Source organism: Chiloscyllium plagiosum, unplaced genomic scaffold (genome assembly GCF_037043375.1).
Source record: "Chiloscyllium plagiosum isolate Xiang-an unplaced genomic scaffold, Cpla_swu_hap1 HiC_scaffold_46, whole genome shotgun sequence".
In the NCBI taxonomy this organism is placed as follows: Eukaryota; Metazoa; Chordata; class Chondrichthyes; order Orectolobiformes; family Hemiscylliidae; genus Chiloscyllium; species Chiloscyllium plagiosum.
The window spans coordinates 13,787,664-13,794,688 of record NW_028270184.1 but is presented as its reverse complement, the minus strand read 5'-3'; the positions used below and the strand labels follow the sequence as shown (position 1 = coordinate 13,794,688).

General features: G+C 46.6%; 1 non-coding gene across 1 annotated transcript; it reads left to right on the top strand.

Moving 5' to 3' along the window:
* Positions 1 to 524: 524 nt before the first annotated feature.
* On the top strand, positions 525 to 596 carry trnaw-cca (transfer RNA tryptophan (anticodon CCA)). Its single transcript has one exon. It is a non-coding gene; the product is annotated as a tRNA-Trp (tRNA).
* Positions 597 to 7,025: the final 6,429 nt, after the last annotated feature.

The following is a 7,025-nucleotide window of genomic DNA, read 5'->3' as shown; positions in this document are numbered from 1 at the left end:
CATGAAAGAAGTGAAACTATCACTGTATTCTAACAGATGAAAGGCTTAACAGACAATCAATTTTTCAATGTATAATTTCAGTTACATCAGACTGTAAATTTTTGCTATAAATTCTGTGTGTTAGGATTGAGCCCTCCACTATCACCTGATGAAGGAGCATCGCTCTGAAAGCTAGTGTGCTTCCAATTAAACCTGTTGGACTATAACCTGGTGTACACCCCAGTCCAACACCGGCATCTCCAAACCATGAGTTTCTCTGGCTCTTTCTAATTTAACAGCAGTGATGCTTCACTGGTATTGAATATCCGTAAAGGATACGTCTGGGGGGGAAGATTCTGTTTTTTTACTTTCGTTGTTGTACTAAGATCTTTTGAACGTATCTGGAAGTTTCTTGTTTAATTTGTGGAACATAATTTGTGCACTGTTTTGAAAGACCAGTGGCATTTTGAAACAAATATCTTTGATGGCATTTCATACAACCAAGGTTGAAATATATACCAAGGAGGCTGGTTTGACGGCCGTGCGAGCTTGTGGCGCAACGGTAGCGCGTCTGACTCCAGATCAGAAGGTTGCGTGTTCAAATCACGTCAGGCTCAATGCATCTACGGCTGCAGTTTTACAGTCGTTTGTCATGGGCTCGAAATTCATTTGGAAAGCGCAAGTTTATCGTCCCAGCTTTCACCTGCATTGCAACGATTTAATGTGAGAGCAGTGTGAGAAGCCAAAAACGACGGGGATTAACACTCATTCGCCTCCCTCTGTGCACCGCTTCGTTCAGTTGTAAATTGCTTTTTCCTGATCTTTTATAAACAACCATCATTACTTTTCAATCCAAAAGAGAAAAATGCTGGAAAATCTCAGCGGGTCTGGCAGCATCAAACTCTTACCGACGCTGCCAGAGAAGAGTTTTTTTTCTCTCCTTACAGATGCTGACAGACCTGCTGAGATTTTCCAGCATTTTTCTCTTTTGGTTTCAGATTCCAGCATCCGCAGTCATTTGCTTTTATTGTTTTTCAATCCATCGGGAGATTTCAGCTCTTCCTGTTGTAGAGTTCAGAAAGGAATGTTTCCAAATTACAAGCAATTTCCTTCCGCTCAATGGACACAGTTAAACTGATCTTTATTAAACACCATTCCGACGGCTCCTATTCACATGAAAGATGAGAATAAGTTGCAATGTGTCGGTAAAATGCAATGGAGGACAATAAGTCCAGTTCCAAAGCTTTGTTAATTCTGCCCTCTGCTGATTGTTGTCTGAGTTACAGGCAAAGGCCCAGAAAATTAATGCCATGTGGATTTATTGGCAGGTCAACGATGGAAGGACTCTGGATATGGCCTTATTTTATGTTGTATCTTAATATAAGATATAGGAGCAGAAGTTAAGCCGTTCAGCCCATGTCGTCTGCGCCACCATTCGATCATAAATAGACAAGGAGGGAGCTGGAGGAACACAGCCAGCCAGCCAGGCAGCAGCAGGAGAGGGAGAAGTCAACGGTTTGGGGGTAACCCTTTATCAGTCCTGCCTTCTCCCCCTCCTGGATGCTGCCTGGCTGGCTGGGTCCTTCCAGCTCCCTCCTTGTCTACGTTGGATTCCAGCATCTGTAGAGTTAGAAGGGAGGAGCTATGACCACCACCACCTGCGCTGTGTCAGATCTGAGCTTCCGGGTAAAATAAAGAGCTGGGCCAACAGAATATGGGGAGTTGGACAAAGTTCATATTTAAGCAGCAGAGAATTCTCTCGGGGTGAAAACATTCCTCTTCATCGCAGTCCTAAATAACCTACTTCGTATCCTTGGACTGTGCCCCCTAGATCTTAGCTTCTGGCTCATTGGCAACAACATTCCTATATTTACTTTGTCTAGTCCTGTTAGAATTTTATAGGTTTCTAGGTTAAGCGGCTGACCAATGCAGTCAACAAACTGTAAAAATAACTTATTATCTATAAGATTTATCTATAAACTTATCTATCAAGCCAGGTTTTGGTGTGGAATTGGACTTACCTGGGATTATAGCATATTGTCTTATACCTCTCTTGCATTCTGTAAAAATGGTCAATTTGGTCTCATTTTCTGTTTTCGTGATATTCAGAAGCAGTGATCTCTGTTTCTTCCAATGTACCTAGCATCCTGAGACTTCAACTTGGGAACATGTCTAGAGCAACCTCCTCTTCTGGAACTCAAATGTCTACACTTTTCCACGGTCTCCTTTCAGACCCTCTTTCAAACCAAAAAGGTTTGAGAAGCACTGCCCATTCGGCCAATTTACCATATCAATGTGTAAATATATACTGAAAAACTCCCTCTACTGCCAGCAAGTCGAAGTAATAGGAACAATGGGTCTGCTTGGAAACCAGCAGACTCCCATGAAAACAATTTAAATGAATCATGAACTTGACAGAACAAAATTCAAATGAAAATTAGGAAAAAGAATTTAATTCAACATATAAATATATTTCAAGGGACAGCACAGTAAACAGTTTTGAGCTTGTAGCATGACAGTAGCATGTTAGACTCCAAACCATGAGGTTGTGTTCAAATCCTATCCAGCTCAAGATGCTTTTCGTTGATTTGTTCTGTGGTCTGGTTAACTTGACATTAGTTTCAAAACAAAACACTTGTTTATCAACAATTACAACAACAGAAAAATGATGTGGTGGAGCTGTTGGCGGACAAAGTTAAAAATCACACAACACCAGGTTATAGTCCAATATTTGGAAGCACTAGCTTTCAGAGCGCTGCTCCATCATCAGGGAGCTAGTGGAGCAGAATCGTAGCGCACAGGATTTATAGTAAAAGGTCACATGCAACAATAATCTAGGTTCATTCAATATATCATATCAGTTGCAAACATGACACTGTGATCTTTTGTGATAAATTCTGTGTTTTATGATCCTGCTCTACAGCTCCCTGATGAAGAAGCAGCACTCCGAAAGCTAGTGCTGGTAAAGCTGAGACTTTAATTCACTGGAGTGTAGGAGGTTGAGGGGTAATCTCTTTAAAATCACGAGAGGCATGGGTAAGGTGAATAGCAAAAGTAATAGAGATGTACAGCACGGAAACAGACCCTTTGGTCCAACTTGTCCATGCCGACTATGTATCCGAACCTAATCTAATTCCATTTTTTAGCACTTGGGTCATATCCCTCTAAATCCTTCCTGTTCATATACCCATCCAGATGCTTTTTGAGTGTTGTAATTGTACCAAGTTCCACCACTTCCTCTGGCAGCTCATTCCATACACGCACCACCCTCTGCGTGAAAAAGTTGCCCCTTAGATCCCTTTTATATCTTTCCCCTCTTACCCTAAACCTATACCCTCTAGGTCTGGACTCCCTCACCCCAGGGCAAGTACTTTGTCTATTTACACTATCCATGCCCCTCATGACTTTATAAACCTCTATAAGATCACCTCTCAGCCTCTGACGCTCCAGGGAAAACAGTCCCAGCCTATTCAGCCTCTCCCTATAGCTCAAATCTTTCCCTTCGGGTTGAGGATTTCAAAACTAGAGGCCATAATTTGAAGGTGAGAGAAGAAGATTTAAAAGGGACTCGAGAGGCAACTTTTTCACACAGAGGGTGGCTGTTATAGGGAATGAACTGCCAAAGGAAGTAAGAAGTGCAGGTACTGTTACAACATTTGAAAGACATTTGGACACATAGATGAATAAGTTTAGAAGGATATGGGCCACATGCAGGCAAATGGGATGAGCTCAGTTTGGGAAACTTGGTCAGCATTGTTAAGTTGGAGCAAAGGGTCTGTTTCCATTCAGTATGACTCTGTGACTCCCTCGCAACCACTTGGGGAGGGAGAGATCAGTGTCACACATGCGCCCAAAGTAAGCAATGTTAACTACGAAATTTCTTCAAATGTCTTTTCATCAGAGCCAGGAAACCCTTCCCTCAGGAAATTAACATGGGAGTTTTCCGTGCGGCCTGTTTGGTTTCCACGGCTCATCTTCACACAGCAATCCTACAAGAAGCGGTTTTCTGCTATGGGGATCAGCAAAGGCTTTATCCCCCTCCAGCCACGCATCAATGAATTTAATATGCATCGGGATGTCAAACACTTCTTCCACTGCTTCCGCCTCTGAGCTTACTTTTACAATCCCACCCACCTTCCGAAGACCCCTTCAATCGCCTCCAACACACTCCAAACCATCATCTCCCAGACCATCCAGAACCTCATCACCTCAGGAGATCTCCCACCTACAGCTTCCAACCTCGTAGTCCAGGAACCCCGCCCCGCCTGATTCTATCTCCTTCCCAAGATCCACAAGCCTGACCACCCGGCCGGCCCATTGTCTCAGCATGCTCCTGCCCCACCGAACTACCTTGATACTGTCCTATCCCCCCTAGTCAGGAACTCCCCACATATGTTCGAGACACCACCCACGCCCACCACCTCCTCCAAGACTTCCGTTCCCCCGGCCCCCAACGCCTCATCTTCACCATGGATATCCAATCCCTCTACACCTCCATCCGCCATGACCAGGGACTCCAAGCCCTCTGTTTCTTCCTCTCCCGACGTTTCTTCTTCCACCGACACTCTCATTTGTTTGGCTGAACTTGTCCTCACCTTTAACAATTCCTCCTTCGAATCCTCCCACTTCCTCCAGACCAAAGGGGTAGCCATGGGCACCCGTATGGGCCCCACCTCAGCCTGTCTCTTTGTTGGCTACGTAGAGCAGTTGATTTTCCGTAATTACACCGGCACCACTCCCCACCTCTTCCTCTGCTAGATTGATGACTGCATTGGCACCACCTCGTGCTCCCGCGAGGAGGTTGAGCAATTCATCAACTTCACCAACACATTCCACCCTGACCTTAAATTTACCTGGACCAACTCTGACACCTCCCTCCCCTTCCTGGACCTCTCCATCTCCATTAATGACGACCGACTTGACATTGACATTTTTTACAAACCCACTGACTCCCACAGCTACCTGGATTACACCTCTTCCCACCCTACCTCCTGCAAAAATGCCATCCCAAATTCCCAATTCCTCCGCCTCCGCCGGATCTGCTCCCAGGAGGACCAGTTCCACCACAGAACACACCAGATGGTCTCCTTTATTAGAGATCGCAGTTTCCTTTCTCATGTGGTTAAAGATGTCCTCCAACGCATCTCATCCACATCCTGCACCTCCGCCCTCAAACCCCACTCCTCCAACCGTAACAAGGACAGAACGCCCCTGGTGCTCACCTTCCACCTTACCAACCTTCACATAACCAAATCATCCGCCACCTCCAAAAAGACCCCACCACCAGGGATATATTTCCCTCCCCACCCCTTTCCGCCTTCCACAAAGACCATTCCCTCCATGATTACCTGGTCAGGTTCACCCCCCCCCCTACAACCCACCCTCCCGTCCTGGCACCTTCCCCTGCCACCGCAGGAATTGTAAAACCTGCGCCCACACCTCCTCTCTCACCTCAAGGCATCAAAGTTTCACCTGCACATCCACCAATATCATTTATTGTATCCGTTGCTCCCGATGCAGTCTCCTCTACATTGGGGAGACTGGGCGCCTCCTAGCAGAGCACTTTAGGGAACATCTCCGGGACACCCACACCAATCAATCACACTGCCCTGTGGCTGAACATTTCAACTCCCCCTCCCATTCTGCTGAGGACATGGAGGTCCTGGGCCTCCTTTACCGTCGCTCCCTCACCACCAGACGCCTGGAGGAAGAATGCCTCATCTTCCGCCTCAGAACACTTCAACCCCAAGGCATCAATGTAGGCTTCACCAGTTTCCTCATTTCCCCTCCCCCCACCTTACCCCAGTTCCAACCTTCCAGCTCAGCACCGTCCCCATGACCTGTCCTACCTGCCTATCTTCCTTCCCACCTATCTACTCCACCCTCCCCTCTGACCTATCACCTCCATCCCCACCCACATTCACCTATTGTACTCCTTGATACCTTCCCCCACCCTCCTCTCTGACCTGTCACCACCATCCCCACCCCCATCCCCATTCACCTATTGTACTCTTGGCTACCTTCTCCCCACCACCACCCCCACCCCTCTCATTTATCTCTCCACCCTGGAGGCTTCCTGCCTCTATTCCTGATGAAGGGCTTTTGCCCGAAACGTCAATCTTCCTGCTCCTCTGATGCTGCCTGACCTGCTGTGCTTTTCCAGCACCACTCTGATCTAAACTCTGGTTTCCAGCATCTGTAGTCCTCACTTTTGCCTGGTTTTCTGCTAGGGCCGAGCAGCTGCTACAATCTGACATGACTGTCCCAGATCAGGGGAATCCCAGCAAAGCACTTGGTCAGTTCCACTCTCAATGGACCGGGGCTGCAGGGCTGCACAGAGTTCACATGGGAAGGCAGGGTGAAACATCGGCCATGGATTTTTCACTCAAGATCAGAGTGAATTTCCTGGAATCAGACTGGTAAAGTTGAATATGAAAGTTTTGCTGCAATTGTGTTAGTTTTAGTGAGCACACAAATAGAATCTGGTGCAGTAATGATCTCCTAAACCAGGGAGGGAAATACTTGCCTTCGAAGCCATCTCAGGAATGTTTACTGGATCCATTCCAGGGATGAGGGGATTGTCCTCCAGTAGCAACACACCTTAAACATGTGAGACAAGAGAATGCCTTCGTTAATAAATGAATCTTTCGGTAGTGTTTAGTTTCGGGACATGATCCACAAAGCAGACACGAACGTATAAATTATAGAGTCATAGAGATGTACAGCATGGAAACAGACCCTTCTGTCCAACCCATCCATGCCGACCAGATATCCCAACCCAATCTAGTCCCACCTGCCAGCACCCGGCCCATATCCCTCCAAACCCTTCCTATTCATATGCCCATCCAGATGCCTTTTAAATGTTGCAATTGTACCAGCCTCCACCACTTCCTCTGGCAGCTCATTCCATACACGTACCACCCTCTGTGTGAAAAAGTTGCCCCTTAGGTCTCTTTTATATCTTCCCCTCTCACCCTAAACCTATGCCCTCTAGTTCTGGACTCCCCCACCCCAGGGAAAATACTTTGTCTATTTACCCCATCCAT